This window comes from Schistocerca gregaria, chromosome X (genome assembly GCF_023897955.1).
Source record: "Schistocerca gregaria isolate iqSchGreg1 chromosome X, iqSchGreg1.2, whole genome shotgun sequence".
Taxonomy (NCBI): domain Eukaryota; kingdom Metazoa; phylum Arthropoda; class Insecta; order Orthoptera; family Acrididae; genus Schistocerca; species Schistocerca gregaria.
This window is the reverse complement of record NC_064931.1, coordinates 692,833,962-692,857,145: the sequence shown is the minus strand read 5'-3', so window position 1 is coordinate 692,857,145 and position 23,184 is coordinate 692,833,962.

The following is a 23,184-nucleotide window of genomic DNA, read 5'->3' as shown; positions in this document are numbered from 1 at the left end:
TTTAATTTTTTATTCTTTAGTTAGTTTTTTTATATATCAAAATTACTTGATCAGTTAGGATATATATCAATTACTTTAGGAAATTTTTTATTTAATCCATAACCATTATTTTTTCCATTTTAAATTTTTTTGTTCTTCTAATTCTATATCATTTTTCTTTTTGTTCAGTACTGCATTTAAAGTTGCTGCAGATCCTCCAGCTAATGAACCAATTGACACTAAATATGGTAATGCAGCTAATAATAATGATAAAAATCCACCTTCTGTTTTGTTTGATATTCAATAATATTTTTTCAACAGGACTATGTTTAGTTATAAGTAAATTTCTACCAGTTCTTTCCTTACATTTTGTGGGTTAATTAAAAATGGTTCAACTGCATTTAATTTTTCACTATTTAATTTTAATTTAATTGACTTTTATTTAGGTTTACCACTAACTAGCAAAGTATTATGAATTGTACATTTCCTCATTTATATATTAAAAATTTAATAAAGATTTGTTTATAATATAAAAATTTATAAAGTTTTTTATTGTATAGTTAAAGTTATTAAATATTTTTATATAGTCTAAATATGTATAAAGATTTTTATAATATCCATCCATTTTAATCAATAATAGCATTAAATTCCCAAATCTAATTTTCTTTTTCAATACATTATTCCTCTATCGGGTGTTGCTGCAACGTTTTCACCAAAGGAAGCATCATTTGAATAGATTCGTTCTTTTGCAGCTAAATGAAGTACTTTGTCAGCTATATGTCTATTTTCTAAATCTTTATTATCTCTATAAGGAATATCATGTTTTTTACAAGCTACATCTAATGGATTTATACCTTTATCACCTTCAGGTAATCTTTCTTCTAATTTTGTACCTGGATGACAAAATTTATAACCCGGAAGCTGCACTTCAAATGGCAATTTTTATATCAAAGTATTTACTAATCTTTTTCGATATTTATCACTTTTCGAAAATGTCTGTGGAAGATTATTTAAAAATCGAATTAAACATGGTATTTCTTTTGGCTTATCAATTATAAAATCTCTAAATTTTTTTGTTAACATGTTTACCATAATAACTTTAGCATTATGATGGTTATTATTTCTAGCTAGTTCTTCACCAGGAATTGCTGCTAATCAATCAATTAATTGTCTAATATAATTTAACCAAAGATATTCATTGATTTATCTGTATTTTTTTTAAATAAATCATCACCAATTTTTTGTTTTTAAGGCAAACGTTATTCTGCAGATTCTATAGTTCTTTTCTTCTTAAGTTAGGAAAATATTCATCAACAATTGGTTTTATTAAATATAAATATTTATTACCATAATTTGATCTTATTTTATTTGGATTATTATCAGAATATAATGCTCCTGAATTTAATAATTTATCTGCATAATTTGATATACCTTCACTATTAAACTTTTCATTTAAATCATCTATAGTAATTTGTTTAAGAGTTAAACGTCTCATTAATCCATCTGTGCCTTCATATGTTTTTTACCGTTTGTCAATTTATAGCCATTGCAGTCTACAAGCAAATTACTAACATATTTAAATGTAGTAACAGATTTTAAACCAAATACTTTATAGTGACTATTATTAACATACTTTAACATTCTTTCACTAACATTTATCTATTTACTTTCATTTTTCTTTTTCTTTCGTTTACTTCTTGGTATTTATTAAATGTATTTTTAATTTTGTTGCACTTAATGTATAATCTTATTTTGAAGAATTAAAATCAGACCAATCTCTTAATTTTTTAATTGGTGATAGATCTGCAAAATGATATGGAATCATTTGTATTTCAACTTCCCTATTATCGTCATTTGCTTCAAAAAACCTTCAATACTTTGTTATACTTTTAAATAGCATAATTATAACACGTTGATTTTCCTTCTTATATTTTTCATATTCTGTTCTTGGTTGCTTTCTCCAAAGTTTAAATTGTTCTTTTACTTCTTAAAACTTCTTTCTGTTCTGTTTAGATTGTTTAACAACTTTTTCATCATACTTTGCAAACATTTATTATTGGAGAAAAAACATTAATTATGATTATGTTTATTTAATATGTATGTTAATGTTTTTGTTTAATGTTAAACTTAAAGATAAAGTTAAGTGTTTAAAGTTTTTTAAATGTTTATGTTGTTAAGAAATGTTGTATTTCATTTCTAACCATACCTCCATTTGATTTTCTAGACATTTCTATTGTTAAAAAACCGAATTCATCATTCCAAGATTTAGTACAGAATTCTTGAAATTACTAAACTTTAAATCTCCACCAACAGACTCATGGTCAATATGATTTAAATTTGTATCATCATATCTACAAATATTTAAAAAAATTAAATTTTGTTTAACTAAGTGTTTTGGAGCTTTTGAATAAGATTGATCTAAATAAAAGCAATCTATACTTTTTGTCTACATGTAGTAAAATATTCTCTTACAATATCTTGATTTTTCCCATATAAAGTCGTCAAATACAACACCTGAATTTTCTTCACAATCATCTACTGGAATAATTTCTTCTTTATTTTCAAAAAAACTTACAATTCGTTTACTATTTTTAAATTCAATTTTTTACATTGTTTATAAAATCTTGATATTTTGGTTGTTCCAAACTTTTTGAATAAACATTGAAATTTTTAATTTTGTTACAATTTAACCGTCATGGAGCTAAAATATAATGATGAATCATTAACAATGTTTTTCCACAACCACTTGGTCCAATTAATACATATCTTATTGAATTTGATAAAAGATTACCATGTATGTTTTTAACCTATTTTCTGGAATTCTTACTTGTGGTTCCCAATCGTTTTCTTCATTTATTAATAATTTTTTTCATTTATAAATACCTTTTTCCCATTTTTAACATTTTTTAATTTATTAATAAGTTTTTCAATTATTAATATTATTTTCAATGGTAAATAAGTAGTGATAAATCATCTACACTTAGAAAACGATCAACTGTTCCAATATGTGATAACTATACTACTGTGTCATTAGTTTGTTATTCAACTATTTAACACCAAATATTACCAAAAACATAATAAACTTTATTATAATAGAGAAACAATTCCTGTAGGTCAATATAGTGTGAAAAATTTTTCAAAAATTGCACATTTGAAAAAACCCAATATACACATAAAAGCAGATGAAATTTTAAACAGAAATCTTATTGAAAGTGGTGAAAATTGTATATGGATATAGCAGATCGTATTGGAAGTTTACTTGGTTTTAATAATCAAGTTGTTCATGCTAATGAAAAAGCTGAAACTAAAGATGTTCCTAACATAATTCCTTTTGAATTAATCAATATACATTTTAATCTTGCTGATGGAATTTATATAAAACATAGTGATCATTTTCAGCAAGAAATTAATATTATTGCTTCATTTAAATATAATGCAGAGTTTAGTGAACCAATAATTTATGAAAGAAATTATCCTGTAAATTTTCCTATTTTTAATACAGTTCAACTTTCACAAGATACTATAATTGATGAAAAAGGTAATTTAATTGACTTTAATTGTGTTACTGTAACAGATATTTAAGAAATATCGTAATATCTTAATAAATTTTTCCTTAATAAGTAATGAATGAAATTGAAAGTTATCAGTTTTGTTCGTTTCCTGTTAATGAAAAACTAAAAATAATTTAAATCTTCCTAACAAAGATACAGAAATGGAAATAAATATTGTTGACAGTTGTCTACATCCTAATCATTCACAGTTACACATGAATTTTAGTAGTATTGGAACTGATGGTACCGATTATCCAACTTATAACGTAAAATTAAACAAAAATATAATTGATAATTATGTAACTAATTTGTTTGACTTTATAATAATAAAAAACGAAATAATATATTATCTAGAATTGAACATCCTTTTACCACATCTGATTTCGTCTTTTAGTGACAAAATAAGTTTAGAAGGACATATTCTTAATACAAGAAAAATAAATAGTAAAAGAAATGAAGTACTTTATCCATTGTCATTGTGGAATTCTTAAAGATTATCAAGAATTCATATTTGAAGTAAACTAAACTGTAGTTTTTACATGTAGTTCATCTTCTGGAGATGCAAATTTTACATTGGTTTGATAAAAATGATGCTGGTGTTGAAATAAAAGATACACTTCCTAAAGGAGGAAAAAGAGTTATATAATCTATGGAAATACGTGTACCTTTTGTTAAATATGAATTAAATTATGAACTTGAACAACATGAAAATATTTTAATAAATTCTAAAATTCCTATTTCCTATTATTAACTTCAAAAAGAAGAAATTTTGTAGATTATCTGGCAAAACAATTTTGAACTAGATATAATACATTACTATAACTCTATAGACTTTGATATGCCATATATTGTTTCTGTTGTGTTTCAGACAAATCGTAAAAGTAATCAATTAGTTGATTCATCATTATTTGATGATGTTAAACCACAGAATATATATATATAATAGTAACAGTGAAGTTTTTCCTCAAGAAATGTGGAATATTAATTCACCAAATAATTTTCTAAAAGCATATGGTGCATTTCTTGATTTTAAAAGATTTACTTTACTAAAATCAGATATTGATATTAGTCCATTTAGTTTTATAAGTAATTATCCAATTTATGTAATCAATATTACACATAGAAAGAATGTTATAACTACACAAAAAACAAATATGAAACTTTGTGCAACTTTTAATGATAAAATTCCAAATGACACACTTGCTTATGTAATTATATATGATAAAAAGAATCTTATATATGATTCACAACATAGATTACTTTCTGAAAATTTTTAATTATTCTATATTAATGAAAGAAAAACTTTAAAAAATTTTAATAGTGCTAACTTAATGCTTATATACATTTCTGGATCATTTTAAGAAGCATAGAAAAAATAAAAAATGAAAATTTTAATTATATTTACTTTGGTTAACTAATACATTTTTATTTATTTACTTATATTCACAATCTAAAATTATTACAATAATTTCCTTTGTTACAACTAACACATTTTAATAATTTACTTACCTTCACAATGCGATTTTTAAAAAATGTACTTTCTTAGCTAATAGATTTTATTTATTTACTTACATTCTCAATTTGATTTATAAAATAATATACTTTGTTAACTAATACATTTTAATTAATTTACTTATATTCGCAGTTTAAATTTTTTTGAATAATGTTCTTTGTTAAAATAATGTACTTTGTTAAATAATACAATTTAATTCATTTACTTGTTCACAGTTTAAATTTCTTAAAAATAACTTACTTTTGTTATCTACTACATATTATCATGCTAAAATCACATCGTAAAAAATAGGTATTTAGTTAATGTTATAAAATCGGTTTAATTGATTAAATATACTGAATTTTTAAAACTTCAGTTGTTTTATTTATAAAATACAGAATTTATTTTAATTTTGTCCTAGTGGCCTACAACTAAAAAATTTGTTGTTTTATTTATAAAATACAGAATTTATTTTAAGTTTGTCTTAGTGTCCTAGAACTGGCAAAAATATTCTACTAACGAGCACACAAATCATTCAAACCCCTCCACAGATTTTCTAAGGACAGAGCTATGTCCAACATGAAGGACTTCCTGCCAAATGATCTAACTGTGCCAGTATCCACCAATAGGAAGCAAGGGAAAAAATCCAGAGGAGGGAAGAGTAGTGTTTGGAAACTGTGTGGTTGTAGGATCTAACCGTGCCCAACATTCCAGTCCTAGTATCCACCACCAGGAAGCATGGAAAACATGTCCCACACAGAGAGTATTGTTTTAATTAATTAATCAGTCAGTCTGATAGATTGAGGGAATAATTCCAAAATACCCACAACCATGCATTTTCGAAGGGCTGTGGATTTTCTAGGTATGTGCTGCTTTCATCAGGGCAAAGGAGGGGTTACTGCAGCTCACAACAGACACTACCTACGCCTTCTCCAATGTCTTCGTTCCACCCACAACATGTTTTCTTGCGGTGGAAGAGTGAAAACAAAGTGACATGCTGACTACCAGGTTAGTTCTGCATGAGTGGCGAGGGCGGCAGGGAAGGGCGATGGAAGGGAGGAGGGGTGTGGAGGAACACTGGACCTGTGTGTTTCTGCATACGTTGGTTCACACAAACAGGAGACAGGGAGAACAACTTGAGACAGGGAGAGTGAGAGTTGGGAAGTGAGTCTGGTACCAAATTTCAAAGATATGCCGCTATCTGATGCTCTGTTTGCAGATGACTATTGCAGTCCAGCAGTTGGGGATGTCCCTTGTCGTAGGCGTGTGCAGTAGCCAGTTCGATCAGCCTGGCAGTCATACATGATCAGGAGCTTTTGTTTTCGCTAGATACGTTTAGCGCGATCTGTGACAGTGTAATTATGTGTGGTCAGTGTTTCATGGTGTTATTCCTTTGGAGAGTGGAATAAAAAAGCGCCGCAATTGTTTAAATATTACATACTGTCTTCTCATTCACAAATTGTTATATAAACAGTATTCCATGCACTGCAGTCAGTTTCCTATTAAATTCTTTAAAAAAGTAAGTAAGCTGTATCCCCTACACCATCCCATATCCCACGAATTGTTTAAATAAACAATATTCCACACATTGCCTTTTTCAACCAGAAATTATTTAACATGGCAAAGGGTAGGTTTGGGATAGGATCAGGATAGAGCTCTTAGGTAGATCTACCTCATTGTAATTATACAATTCAGACATGTGGTTGATGGATGTGAGCATTTTGCTCCAAATAAAAGAGATCCAATCCCTGCAAATTAGGTTTTATAAATAAACAATATATCCTCCGCTATGTAAAGCATAGTTTACATGACGACACTAGGTTGCAAGCAACTGCACTACTGGCCACTGCGCATGCACGCAGCGAGTTTGTACAACTTGTAGGTGAAACTAAAGAGTTTCGGCGTGCTCCAACTTTGGCGACACTAATTGCATGGGTTTTGAAGTTATGTGTGTTCGTAGAATGTAGACAAATTGAAATATGAAGTGGGGACTGGAGAATAATGTTTGCTTTTTGGGTAGATATGCTTTGCATAGGTGTATATGGATTTTCAGTGATGCCAGTTACAAAAATAAACAACATATTGCTACTCCTGAGACCGTCATGTGCGATCAGAACACAGATAGTTTGACTATACCTGAACTGCAGGGCAAAATTTCTTGAATTAGAAGCACATGTACAACTGAATTAAGAAATGCACTTGTCTACAAGACTAAAATCCCATCGTTCGAGTTGGCTGACTCCTTTTTTTTAAGGAATATTGTTGACAGGAGGGAAGGCTACACAAATCAAGAAGCTACAGTCTTTATTCAATATTAATCTATTTAAAACGTCGCAGCAGTGCTCCCCATTGACATATGTTTGAATTTTGGAATATTGCCACTGTACAGATCTATCTTCAAGAGAGAAGTTTGCAAACCATTCTTTTCTTAATGCGGCCTGCTTCGAATAATTACTGCTGTCAATGTTAATAATTGTTACAGTTAATGTTAATAATTATTGGTGTAAATATAAAAGCGTCATCATCAACTGAAACCGCATCTTACAGCATGTCGAGTGTTCTCGATTGTAATACATGCAATGTGATATGTAATTTCAGTTCTGGCGACAGTGCTTCATGCATTACAATACCTTTATTTCTTATCGCACAGTTAACTCTATTTAGAAGGAACGTTAACAGTTCTGGTGACATTCTAAGATAATTAAAAGAACTTCTTGGGTCTTCCATTACAAATTATTTCAGCAAGGATGCTCAGCAATAGAGCTGACGTCTTTTCTTCATACAGCCACGAATCGAAACAGGTTTCTCAGTTTTTCCTTATGCAGCGATTCCACTCGACAAGCTTTAACTCTATCACAACTCGTGCGACGTGCAGCTGCAAAACTTTCATTTCAGGCACGACTCAGGAACCTACAAAACGACTAAACTGAAGTATATACTGGTTTCGCCGTGTCTACAGTCAAATATGAAACAATTTGCGTGCAACTCATTCCACGCAACGAGTCTCGCAACCCAATGTCGTCGTGTAAACTAGGCTTAATACAGATTCATTTCAATTTCGTATCGTGAGATCCTTCCTCTCCAGCACAGATTCAGTCTTTCTCCCGCCTCTTTGCAGGTTGGGGAGGGAAGGAGAGAGTGGGGGATGGGGGGGAGGGCTGAGGGTTTCCACAGGAGGAGGTTACGGTAATTAATTGACCAGTTTTATTAATTATACAACCAATTTGGTGTCAATAGCGTGCTTGTATCAGCCAGAGCAGTTTGGGGAAACCATACCTCAATATTGGCCAGTGCAGAAAGACGTACATTTTATATTTGTGCACCTAGAAGGTGTGATTGCAAAGAGCATGCGAAAAGTGGCAATTTCATGCACAACGTATGAGAAGTTTCAACAGGTGTTCTTGACGCTACTGGTTGCGACGTAACAGGCTCTTTCTCACATCGACGTGAATTTGCAACATAAATTGTCCACCTACCTCGATACTGCTGAAGATCTGCACACGTACCTCCTGACTGCAGCTACTTAAGAGATCTCAGAAAAGCAGTGTTGAAGAAACTGAGATTTCATAACTACACGTCGCAGGCCGCTATAAGCACAAAAAGCTGAAAATAGTCTTGTGAACTCTAAAGAATAAATCGGAAATGGGTTGCTGTTCAGAGGTCCTTTTAAACTTGCATTAGCATTTTTTATTGCTATTAAACAAGATCATCAGCCCACATGTGTTCAAATAATTAAAGTTCCTGTTCACAGTCCTCATCACAGTCAAACAGCCGGAACTTTTCCTATCCAATTCCGAAATCATTTACGAGAATAACACAGTCAATAAACTGCTACTTACTTTTGCACTCGGCATTCAGTGGTTGTCTTTAAATAATGTTTTTGCTCGCCATAAATACTCAGTAAAATAAATTTACTTAGTACCACCACACTTTTAGTTCAAGGTTTACCCAGGCGATTTTCTCCAGAACAAAATATCTCTCGACTCTTAAAATTTCACAAATAGTTCATGGTAAACACCAGCTACCTTTATCACTGTACCAAAACGCGGAAGTCACAATATCACTTCATTTTACACATAATGCGTTCAGACACCTTCAGCATGACCGGCTCCTTAGAAAGCTATTCCACACTTCCTTCTTCTCTCTACCTCTACCAGCCCCTCTGTCTCATGCGTTAGGTGGCAAAACCGTCTCACTTCTTATTGGCTGTACAGAATTACAGCCAATCAGAACTGACTTTCAGCATGCGGCTCGCACCAAAATCTAGCAAGAACCAACCATGCTCTCAGCTCATTGATGTCATTAAAATAAACAACACAAAACTCTCTTGTTAAACAAATAAAATGAAATATAACTTTAAGCTGTACTTTTGGAATTTAACTATATATAGTCGCGAATTTTCTGGCTGTCTCTTAGATGTTCAAACATACTTGGACATCTGTCATCCACTAGTAGGGGAACCACTAGTGGATTCGTTCCCATGATACAAAGCTGGAACACTTGCGAGTTCCTATAGAGAATTACAAACTGAAAATTTAATATAGGCGAATGTCCCACATACACTCACACAAGTACTCTCTTTCACACTCACCCTAACATAAAACATAAATATCTACTTGAAATTCTTAAAGTTATTACTACAGCAAAATTACAAAAGGTTTTCTAAAATGAGAACTTCCCAAATTTGAATCTAAACACTGAAGGTGTTATATCTTTTCAAATAGTCACAGCTGGTGATATTGATTTAGTTTTTTAAGTGTTGGATAATTACGTTTTTTGCTGACTTTTCTTTTTTTTGTAACTTACAAATTATGTAAGTTATTGACTTCAGATTTTGACAGATTGATCCTTTACACAACAGAAGGTTATGTACCTAATATGAAGTTCCTCAGGCTATATCTAGATCAGTTATTAATTTTTATAGTTCCAGAGAATGTAGCTACTCTGTAAGCGCTTCTACGCTACTTTCACCGCTGCAATCACGCCATATGGTCATGACGCACATCTGCAGGACACAGCTCGCTCGTCGCAGATCGTATAAGATTCTGACTGCTTACACTGGAGCCCACATACATTCTCAAAAAAGTTTTAATAGACAAATTGGCGATCGTGCCCTAGCTGCGACGCCTCATGGTCTTGCACCACCCAAGACAGAATAAAACACGAGCTTATGATGCACAGAGATGTGGAGTCTTCTGGATTTAAATGCTCAGTAAAGTTTTTCGACTAGGTGACCAAGAAGAATCTGTACCTCGATGTACCATGTAGCGACAGCGAAATCATCCGCATGTGCTTCAAGAAGTATTGATAGGCTAATATGGGGACAATGTCAAGGGGTTCATAGGAATTTTGTGTGAGGTAGAATTTGTGCCGAATTAGGAACAGACACGTAACAAAAGACGACAGCATGACACGAAGTTTGGTCAATGCCAAATTATATAACCAGGGCAATTTTAAGAAACCAAACAGCTGGCAAGGTAATGGGACCAGGTCACACCTTAACACTTCACAATTCTGAAACCAAAATGACAATGGGCGGAACTGGAAAGTAAGTCAAAGAAATGATGGGTCGCGTTTTCAGCATAACGAGCCTGCATGAAATGAGACACAGCCGGAAGTTCAGATCGTAGAGAGGTCTGTCCACCGAATCCAAGAAGGAGAACAGATATGATTAGAATGCAAGGTGGGCATGATTGCAGACACACCCCAAACAGAAATCGGATGCAGTCATCTGAAAATGTTAAGATTTAAATTGTAAATAGATTAGGAACTTATAAATAATATAGGATAAGTTAGTACTTACGAAAAGTAATGAAATATGTTCATTTGGGGCGTCATAAGAACTGTCATACGCACGAAAATATTAAAATGTGCTCATCTGGGATATCATAAGAACTGTCGTAACAACAATGGAGATGTTTGAGGAGTAAGACACTACACTTACATCAGGGCACTTTTAAACCAATAAAATTAAAGACAGGTATGTTTCTTTTGAAATGGGCGGCCATCCCAGGTACTGCAAACATGAGTTCAGTGAAAAGTTATGTGTCAACCCTTTGGACAACGCACTTTACCCAGAGAGGTGTAATGAAACATCATAAGTCGAAGGCAAACGAACTTTACACTGCCTTTGATATGACGAAATCTTCGTCAGGAGTCAGATCATGCAGGCAACCTGTGTATTTGAAAGACAACAAAAACTTAAGATTTTCCAGTTTGGATGACATAATGGCGTCAGGTGTTTCTTGGTCAAATTAGAGTCGATTCATTATTACTGTATTTCTTACTGAGAGACCGACATGAAAAGACCACTTTATGAGGTGTGTTGACGTGAGGGCGATGGTTTTTATCGAAGTTTCAGAGGGCTTGTTTGCAGTGCGCGGAAGTTTATTTGAGGAAACATATGGCGGTAAGAAGGAGGAGAGAGTTCGTTTGATGCAGGTAGGAAGGGAAAATAGTCTTATAATGTTACAAGGATAATATAGTGTAAGTCCGTACAAAAACAAGATTTGTCATGTGTAATATTTTAAAACCAATGTAGGAATGTTCAAAAGATTTGAGACATAACTGACTTGAGAAATAACGGGGAGAAACAACTTGGGAATTACCAGGAATCGAAGAATGGGGAAGAAGGAACTACAGATGAAACTAGAAGGGGAAAAATTAACTGTAAATGGTACATAGCACTTTTAAGTTTATTTACTGAGACATTTTACATCACCATGTCTTATGAAGAAAAAAATGTGATACACTTGTATGGGAGACATTACTACAGTATATTCAGACCTGTTCACAGATGGTGTCACCAGGCCATCTGCAATATTGTTTGCACGTCGAGAGGCCACATCAAAGAACAGGGTGATAGCATTAATAATTTCGTTGCTAACTTTAATAATGGGACTGTAGTTATTTTGGGTAGCAAAAACATTAACTCCTTGAAACGGTTAAATGTACTAACCATCACAACATGTATTCACCCCTCATGCCCATCTACTATAATCACCATTTTTTCAATCATGATGTAACTCATTTTAAATTTTATTCAAGTAGAGTAACTTGATCATCTTAAATGTAAAGCCCAATAATCATTTTTAAATGTAAAGCGAATTAAATATACGAGCTTGTAGTGTTTAGTAATCTTCTACCTTTAAGTGAATAACTGAAGTGTAATCCCAGTTAGTTATACATGGAAATAGTGTTAGGCAATCTTGTGTCTTTGATTCAGTAATTATGTAAACATGTAGCGTTCAGCATGTGTGTGTAGAATGTTGGAGAGGGTGAGAAACGGCGACCAAAGCCTAGCAGAACACACACACAACAGAGGAGGCTGGAACAGGAGACCAGATGGGGACAGGGTGGACATCTAAGGGCTCTTATGCAGCTGACCACATGAGAAGAAAAATGCGCCGGGGGCAGAAGGAGGCAGCCTGTGGCAACCCCTGTGGAGTGCCTTTGACAAGCAGAGCGGCAGCATCTGTGGCGCAGCGTGCGCCACTGGCGAAACAGGTATTCTGGGTGCAGGCAGGCGGCGTCAGAAGAGGATGCGGAGGGCGCACTATTAAAGCCACACTACCCAGATCTCTGGATATGCAGATTTTCGCAGTTCTGATAAAAATTAGAAAGGACAGACGCTGTTAAACTACCACAATTACGTCAGTCTACAGTCCTCATCAGTAATGCTATTTAGGTGGGTACAAGGCAATATTATGATGTGACATTGTCTCGAACGCTGAGTTGATGTCTTCTTACCTAGGTCTTGCTAGTAAACACAAAGGTATAGGTTGCGCAAACTTCTGTTCTTGAGCAATGATTCCATTTAACATTTTACCACTACCATAAGTAGAACCATCCTAAAACCAAACTTGGTACCAAAACAAGAAAGAAGACTCAGAAGAGTACAAGTAAGAAGATCTGGACGCACAAGAGGAAACATATTCAAGAAACAAGTCTCAAAACACAAGAAACCAAAAACTCAAGAAAACAAATAAGTCAAAATAAAGAAAAAAGGTTTCTATTGCACACAGGTGGAGTTCTGTCACACTACCTCAAGCAGCCAGAACTTACGAATGTAATAGCAGAGGTCTGTAGAATGCATCCACAATTGTGAGATGTGAAATGTGTGAATTCCTAAGAGACCAAACTGCTGAGGTCATCGGTATTGCGAGACGCTTATTACACTAGCAGCAGAGGTCAGTCTCCAAATATGAGGTAGTTCAGAAGTGCAATCCATATATCTCTTTTTATCACAGTACCATGGAGTGTGGTCAGCCGTCTTCAGTCTCTGAACACTGATTACACTATGACTTTGAGAGTCTACTGCATACTTGTGGCAGTATGATACCCCTACCAACAGTTGAACAACTGTCATACCTGGGTCTTCACGAGTCAGCAGATACTTAAAATTAGCGTATTAGCTCTTCTTAGAGTTGAGCGAATCCATGCACCACAGTGGCGTGATAGTATGTGTTGCTGTCAAACTCCACGCAGTGCCTGATTCTTGTAGGTTGAACCGCCAAGCCACAACGATAGCCTCTGTCTCGTAAAGCTTCATATATTTCTGTTTAAGAGATTACCATCTCAGTGTATAGTGAAAAATCTCTAGAGCAATTTTTAGTGTTTCTTTACTCTCCTTGTCATATTTTGCGTACATTCCAAACTCAGTAGCACAAGTTCAGATCTTGTATCTATTTTTTACACACTTCGATATGGCTAGGTACTGTGCTTGTTGTGAGCTGACACAAGGAGATGGTTCAAATGGCTCTGAGCACTATGGTTCAAAAATGTGTGTGAAATCTTATGGGACTTAACTTCTACGGTCATCAGTCCCTAAGCTTACACACTACTTAACCTAAATTATCCTAAGGACAAACACACACACCCATGCCTGAGGGAGGACTCGAACCTCCGCTGGGATCAGACGCACAGTCCATGATTGCAGCGCCTTAGACCAGAGCACTATGGGACTTAACATCTGAGGTCATCAGCCCCCTAGAACTTAAACTACTTAAAACTTACCAACCTAAGGGCATCACACACATCCATTCCCGAGGCAGGATTCTAACCTACAACTGTAGCGGTCGCGCGGTTCCAGACTGTAGCGCCTAGAACCGCTCGGTCACAGCGGCCGGCGGACACAAGGAGAATTGGCTGCTGTCCATAAACAGCTAGAAGTTGCGTTGGCTACCGTCGACATGCTTCTGGCCAATGTTCAAAGCTGTGGCGACATCTGGGTGCTGGTGAAGAGACTTGTGACACCTTTGGTGCTGTGGAATTCCCTGGTGACCCAGGTGGAGTCTCTGCATCTTTTTATGTGCAACATCCGATCGATCTAACTACACTCGAGAGTAGGTGGCTGACAGTGGCCAGTTCATGTGTCACTAGGCAGAAAGCAAAAGAGGGATCACGACACACGGCACACTCACTACAGTAGTGGGGCAACAGTGTCGTCGCCTCACTCTGCATTGTTGCCAAATTTATTCAAAATGGCGGTTCCCAGATGGCGGCCATAGATGTGGCAATGTACTAACGTCATAGCGGGAAATTCCAATTTTGGCGGCAAAATAGGTCAGTTGGGCTACCTCCACTAACCTAAATCAAACACCCTTCCCCCCTCCCCTCACTCATCTGCAAATTAGTGGGAAAATGACTCAGTCTGTGCCTGGCTGACAGATAGGATGGATGTAAGCCTTTATTTTGTATACAGTGTGCTACATTGTTTGTTTAAACAATTTGAGTTGTTATTGATTGAGCACTAGACAGTAGTTCCATCCAGTGTGTTTGCTTTGATGTGCAGAGGCCAACTGACCTGGTTTACGCCACCTCCGCCAGAGGGCACTGTTGGAACTTCCCTCTCCCCTCCCTTCCCCCCCCCCCCCCCCCTGCTATGACATAATGCTAGATGGAGGTCCAGAGAAAAATGGCGGAGTACTCTGTCTTACGTGTTCAATGGATGAGAAATCTGTGCTGGAGAAGGAAGAGTTTAACCAGTATATTAGCTGTAATCTTGCAGCTGAGGGCTGTGTCTATAGCCACTTGCATGATGTTTAGAAAATGATGAGATTTTGCGAATTTATAAAGAAGATTAATACACTTCATCAAATAATGAAGATGCAGCAGGATGGGGCTAAATTACTTTTCACAACTCATGCTGATAAATGCGTGTGCTATAACTGTGAAGTACAGTCTTCCAAAGCGCAAGAGACAAGAAGTTCCCCCAAGTCGGCACAAGCATCCATGTGTGCAATTGAGGAAATGCTGCTGATGAATAGGGATGAATTTAATAAGTGTACTACACGCAAGTACATAGCTGAAAACTGTATCCATAGCCTCCTAAACAATGAGTGGAGTGAAAAGATAATGGATGACCGTGTGATGTGAAACCTCCCAGTCCTCTGTACATGTTGGCAGCCTGTCAAGGAATATTTTAGGAAATAGTTTAAAAAAAGTTTTTTAAGGCCCCACTCAAATCTTGTCTAGTTTTCTCCCAGAGCAACTTCTGCTGTACCTATGTGACACAAGTTGCCTGCCTGTCAGAATCGAGGCAGTTATGTCCAGTAAAGCTGCTGACAAAAGACATCTTAAGCTCTCTGCTGAAACTGCTAGCAAACTCACGCCATCGGTTTTAGCCAATAGTGTGCGTGGAATACAGGTCACATGTGTCACTCTGGAGGATTCTGCAGTGCAGAAGACAGCCGCTTCTCTGTCTTGTGATCCAGACCTCAAGCAGAACAGACATCTTTCGTGAGAGGCAGAGCCTACGGCTCTGCGTTTCACGACTGACCATCGACATCAATTAAAATGAACCACCCTCCCTTCCATTACCCACTTCAGTTAGATGTTCGACCTCCTACACTGGCCCAAACCTGGTAACTTCCTCCCTAGGCGCGCATCTTGTATACCTTACATTGAAATATATTCTCTATATTTTAGCTCATTTTTTGTTCTTCCATTGAAGGGAAGCCTTGGATGCCCACTTACAAGTCCTGACAGCACGACCTCCTGTACAGTGTCATCATAAGAAAAATTCAACAACCTTATCCCCCTTCACTGCCTATGTACACTTCATCCCTGAGACACTTCACGAGCTTTTGTGGGAAATACCTGAGCATTCCCTTGTCTTTCAGCATGAGCTCCATCAGGAGTTTTTAAATCCAATTGAACGTGTCTCTAAATACACTTTCAAAAAGATCGATGCATAGTAGTTAGCCTCAATTTAGCAATGTATACCGCCACACTTGAACACAGACTCTAAAAAGATTGCGGCAGGTTCTGGCATACACGTGTGAGATTTCTCCGTCTTCATTCCTGACACATTTCGCGCTTTTGTGGGAAATAGATCCCGAAACCTATATCAGCTGCAATATCCGCTTTTACACCCCAAAACGGCGATATTTGGAAGTCGAAATAAATATCTCTATACCTCTAAACAGTACAGTCACCACTTTTCGAATTTTAGTTGCTTGTTTGAAGGCGCTGCGAGTCCTACAGCTGCTGTGGTGTTCGTCACTTATCCGAAACGCCGAATGGGCTAAGTTTATATTTGCTGTTGGAGTCAGCGATGTTAAGGCTCATATATTTTATATTATTCACTTCTCGAAGCACATTTCTGTCTAAGCACGTAAGTGAAAATCAAAACAATTACATACCTAAAAGTTCATGACATATTTCGGATCCCACAACAGACCGTGGAAAAAAAACAAACACAGAAACAGAATTCGATGTACTGTCCTACAGACTAGAAAAATGGCTGGAATTTTCGATGTCCTACAACTGCTGGTCTGGAGATACTCTAAACCCACAATGGCGGGTGGGGAACAGCATCCCGCCTGTCTGAAGCAGAGGAGGATGGTCTGCTTGGGCTTCTCTCTGAGCACTCGAACAAAGAAGACATCACGTAATTCCCAGACTTCACAAAACTTTCCCTAGATTCCTTGGCTCCATCTTGTTCGAACCAGTCTGTAGGGGCTTCTATGTCCCAAAGAAAGGACATCTTGTGACTTTCTGACGTCATGGCACTTCCTGTGAATGGAGCATTCTGTTTGGTTCTCACTGAATTTACCCATCAAACTGCTGTTGTGGGAGCTCTATCCACCAATTTCTGAAGATGGACAAATTACGAGAGTTTCAGCGACAAACTATTTTGCCAGATCGAGAACCATAGACCAGTCATATTGTACTGACGGTTAAACCCTTAAAATGTGGACAAAAAATTATGAAATACAGAAACTGTCGCCAAAGATACTTCCTCAATTATACTGCTCTGCTACCGTCGAGGAAAGCTTGAATTTTTCGACGTGAAACAAATGTGCAATCAGGTTATATCACCACAAACGATTGTAGCACCGTACCATATCGATGTAGTAAACACAATTCGTATCCTGCGGTGGCCGAGCGGTTCTAGGCGCTTGTCCGGAACCGCGCGACTGCTACGGTCGCAGGTTCGAATCCTACCTCGGGCATGGGTGTGTGTGATGTCCTTAGGTTAGTTAGGTTTACGTAGTTCTAAGTTCTAGGGGACTGATGACCTCAGATGTTAAGTCCCATAGTGCTCAGAGCCATTTGAACCATTTTTCGTATCCTGCACCATACAAAATCATTACTTCTGCTTCCTGCATATAGCTAGCTCATACATTCACCGCGGAGACAGATAGAGCCCAAAAAACACAAGCGCACGCACTATATGTACTCACAGCACTAGATATCCCACGAGGTTAGTCGGTCATCCACCTCGCAAATGGTCACGAGTCAATTGCCCGTTTTACGAGAAAACACGAAAATAGAGAAAACTGGTAGTTCCACTTGTATTTTTAACGAACAGCCATGTCACTGATATAATAGAATCCGGATCAACCTGCTACTTCACTAAGTCAACTATAGTCTTAATACTTATAATGGTATGTGTTTCTCATGTTTAGAGAACCGGCAAATGTCTCTTCCGCCTGTTTTTCACCATCTAGATGCACACAACACACATCACAAACGATGTTCTCTCAACCAAACAAAGATGGGAAATGTGTAGAATGGCAGCACAAGCAGTCAACTGGTCAATTTACATTGGAGGGAATAACTGTCCAGTCCAAACACTTGCCTGTATTGCATCTTCTCAAATTTGCATGGTGAATACTCACACCACACGCAATCACGAAGGCTGCCCAACACATACTGGGGATTAGTTCACTATTCACCCGCCTAAAGGACGCCGCGATGTATGGAGATGTCTCATTTGTTTTTCTTGTGCATGGTACTGGTGTATCTTAGGAAGAGAGATGTAATCGTCTTAGAAGCGACCAGCTTTTAAAAAAACACGATCGCAATGACTATGTTACTGTCACCCTGCATAAAATGTAGTCTTGGCTTTACAGGCGCTCATAAGTATCGCTAACAATAACCATGTTGAAAACTAAACAAGCTTTATAAATCGAGATATGGTATTGCCTCCGAATGAATTAGTGTTCCCCATAAATACAGCGACATTGTACGAGGGTGAGTCAAATGAAAACCTTAAATTTGTAATAACAAATCGAAATTTCGCGCCGTTATCCTGTAAGCTGGTATGCGTGCTACAGACAGCGTGGAGAATCGTCTGTAGGTGGCAGTATAGTGCAGATGCACGCATACCGTCGCAGTATCAGTATAAAAATGGCCGCCCCACTTGCGACTTGCACCAGGGACGAACAGCGTTCTGTTATTCGGTTTTTTCCGTAGCGAAGGTATGAAAACTATTGAAATTCGTCCAAGAATGAAGGTTCAGTACGGTGATGCATGTTTGTCACATCAGCAAGTCTACGAATGGAGTAGGAAGTTCGCAAATGGTGTGACTTCAGTGGAAGATGCTCCTCGTCCAGGTCAGGCACAACGAGTTGTGACTCCACAGAACATTGCAGCAGTTAAGGCCATAGTGAAGGAAAACCGCCGAGTGACACTGAATGACATTGCAGCCTGTTTAGAGACTAGTCATGAGTCATCGCACCACATTGTGCATGATGTGCTCCAGTTTCACAAACTGTCTGCAAAATGGGTGCCACGGCAGCTGACTCCTGCAATTAGAGAACGACGTGTTGATATGCTTGTGAAGAACTTCTTAGGCGCTTTGAACGAGAAGGTGATGGCTTCCTTGCAAGAATCGTTACTGGGACGAAACCTGGGTTCACTTCCACCAACCGGACACGAAGAGAGTGAGCAAGGAATGGCGCCATTCCTCATCACTAAAACCAAAGGAGTTCCGAACAGAACCATCAGATGGGGAGGTTATGCTGACTCCCTTTTGGGACGAAAAAGGCGTCGTTTTGGAGCATTACATGCCTTGAGGGACCACTGTTACCAGTGCACCATACACAGATCTCCTAAAAAATCATCTGCGGCCTGCAATCAAATCAAAGCGACGTGGATTGCTGTCAGCAGGTGTCCTGTTGTAAGATGACAATGCAAGGCCCCACACTACCCGTACAACAGTTGCAACAATCACAGACCTGTATTCTGAGTGTCTTCCTCATCCACCATACTCACCAGATCTTACCCCAAGTAATTTCTATATGATTGGCCCACTCAAAGACGCAATGGGAGGAAAGAAGTTCCGTTCTGATGAAGAGGTACGCCCCACGATGCATGAGTGATTGCGCAGACTAACCAAAAGAATTTTTTTCTAAAGGAATTTATGCACTTTGTAAGCGCTGGAGGACTTGCATTGAGTGTGGGGGAGATTATGTTGGAAAGTGATACAGCTTTGTACCAATTCTGCAGAATAAATAATATTTTAAAAAATATTAAAGGTTTTCATTTGACTCACCCTCGTATATAGACGGTGATCGCTGGGGTGTGTATTAACAGGCTGAAAGCGCAGGTGCGCGTCGCCAGCGGTGTAGGGTCGTAATAAAATCAGCATTCCCTCCGAACTTTGAAAGTGATTAGGCTAAGGAACGTGGTATTAAGCCAATATTTCCAACTTCTTCATGACGCCGCTAGATATTTCTCACGCAAACAAACAAACAGTATTTGCAACACATTCTATCTCGATGCCATGTCAGAGGTTGTGCGATATGTTCACTGGGTTATAGGCATGGGAGGATAATGGTTGATTGAGAATTATCACATACAGTAGATGGTGAGCTATGTGACGAATCACTCAAAAAAATGCAACACTAGCTTGAGGTCGTAAGAAATGTGCCAAATCCTATGACCAGTGCATTGGCTTTTCAGAGTTACAGTGTTTCGCTTTTAAGTAGATATGCTGTCTGTGATTTGGATTCAAGTATTTCCATTCAACCAGATACTTGCACTGGATCCTATGGAGATGCTTTTAATGATTAGAGCCACTATAGATGAATCATATTAGTGGCACTTTCATATCTCGAAAGGAGTCCACTTTTTCGAACCTATCTGCTAAGGACCCTATGCAATACAATTCCAACGTGGTTTTAGACAGTTCCTCTGCATCTTCTAACTGTTCCTCACGCTCTACCCCACCCTCCCTGCAGCTTTGTCCATGTGATCGTCACAATTTAAGTCGGGACTGAGCAGAAGTCGGAGAGTGCTATATCTACCACCTTCTGCAACCCGTGGAGAAACAGAGTGAACTGGGTTAATGTGACAGGACTGTGTTCTGACCACTTGGTGGAATTGGGAACATATTGTCGTAGCTCTGCCAACTGTATACAGCATGTAAGGCCAACGCCAAACAAAGCTTTCTCCTCCAACATGAGATAGTAGAAAAAACAGTACAAGCAGTTATGGGACCGACGATTTTGTTACTGCATTGCAGTACGTCTCCATACTACATACAGGTACTACCGTTCAAAGGAGATCTGCGCCCTTTAGGGGGCATTCATGACTGCCACCCAAACATTCTATTATTGTTATTTTGTACCATCCAACAGAGGAAAACTATGAACTATAAAACCTCCACTAACATCATCCGATAGAAAACTCTGTAAGATTTTACCACATCTCTCTCTTCCAATATATTGGGAAACAAATACCGTCTGTGCGCTGGCGTTGAGCGTATGTGACGATCGTATTAAATATACATGTATTGATCCACTGGAGCAGGTGGCCAGTGATCGAAGTCGCTTGCACATACCAGTGTAAAGTCTCATCACCTGTACTGTAGGTGGACAATATCCCATAGACCATCAGTCATAAAGAGAATTCCTGTATCGTCGTTTAACACATTGTTTTTTTCTCGCTGTAACACATCCAAGCAGGTTTACACACTGCCATACATTTTGTTTTCTCCACCACAACATCGACGTCTGTGTCAGGTTCTAAACTGACATTAACATGTTTTGATCCATTGGCTCTCACAGAAAACTGGACATTGCATGGTGTAAACTAGGCTGCTGCACCCACAACACGCACAAGATGATTGAAATAAAAGATAGAGGTGGTCTATGTTATTGACAAAAATGTGGAAGACATCACAACATATGGAAATTGGAAGGGCTTTGCGGCATCATGGAGCGTTTCCAAACAGCTGTACCAAGGTGACTGATGGTCTCTACATTTAAACTCATCTTTCACTGAGACCAAAGTGACAGGGTAGCAGATGTCTCGGTGTTCCGTTTCGACTGATTCCTGATATTGCAGTCATGTACACAATCACTGTTTTAGTGTCGTCCATCCTCAGAAGGTGTTCAAATGGTTCAAATGGCTCTGAGCACTATGGGACTTAACATCTGAGGTCATCAGTCCCCTAGAACTTAGAACTACTTAAACCTAACTAACCTAAGGACATCACACACATCCATGCCCGAGGCAGGATTCGAACCTGCGACCGTAGCAGTCACGCGGTTCCGGACTGAGCGCCTAGAACCGCGGCAGAAGGTGTTGCCCCCACAATCTCAAACAAGTGATGTCAATCACCATGTGGTAATCAACAGGTTACCAGTGGACAGTTGGGATGAAAAAGACACCGTCGATGTATGGTAATAAGCATAACAATTGATAGTACGATCAATTTCAGCATTTTTACCAGTTTTTCTGTAATTTCAATGCCGACCAGTACTATATACTAGATTGAGAATGTAGATATATGACCATGCAGTATGGCGATTCATTGTTAATTCTAGAATATATATATATATATATATATATATATATATATATATATATATATATATATATATATATGCGCGCATGTCGAAGGGTTAGCACCGCCTAATGGTGTATAGTAAATATAAGAGTGTTGTGATGATATAACAGACGGTTAAGAAGGAGAAGAAGAAGAAGACGAAGAAAGCATGTGGTTTTATGCATGATGGAGCACCAGATGGAAGGAATTTGAAGCATTTTACATAAATCAACTGCGCTATCAATTCTAAAGCATTGTTACAGTGTTTGAGTTAGTGTCGAGAAGGTATTGGTAACAAATAAATGATCACAGAACATAAACACATGGACTTCTAAGGCTACAAGGTTCTGTATTTACAGACTCTATAAAGCCAGGTGCTTTCCGAAATACAGTGACAAACTTTAACATGATGAAACTACTCCCTTCTACGCAAAAAAAATAACAACATAAAGCCGTGCACAATATAGATTTTCGTGGGTGTGTATCGCCCACTGTTCACATCCGATCACGGTTCAGCCCCATAAGAGGATCGTCAGCAGAGGAGAATTCCTCTTACAATGAGACAAACGCATAGCAGCGATGGTTCACATGTGAATTCACGCGCTATGGTGCCACTAACTCTGTAAACAGGGTACCTGCCAAGCAGTTGCATACACGGGGATAGTAGAACCTCACAAACACCCTCCACTAACTTAGAATCACTGTAGTTGTGAAACTGAAGACTCAATTTATGCCCAAGGTGCAGCCGGGGAATGGCATGCGTCGCATAAAACTTCGTTCATCTAGAGGAGGGTGGCAAAACTGGTTTTCCATCAATGGACATGTTTCATCATCACACATGAGTTGGAAATCCTCTGATGACTGTGGTATCGACAGGACTGCTGTTAATGATCGCAGGTAGATAGGCTCTAAGCCACACAGAACATTCAGTTGTATACATGTCGAATGTGGGTTGTACCACACAACTGATACGCTCTGAGGGAACAATGGAAAACAAATGGTTAAATGCATGACAAATGACCTGCAGCAATATCTCCCTCTCTCCAGACTGCATCACCAGTCAATCATTAACTCATACCTCATTACAACCTCATCTC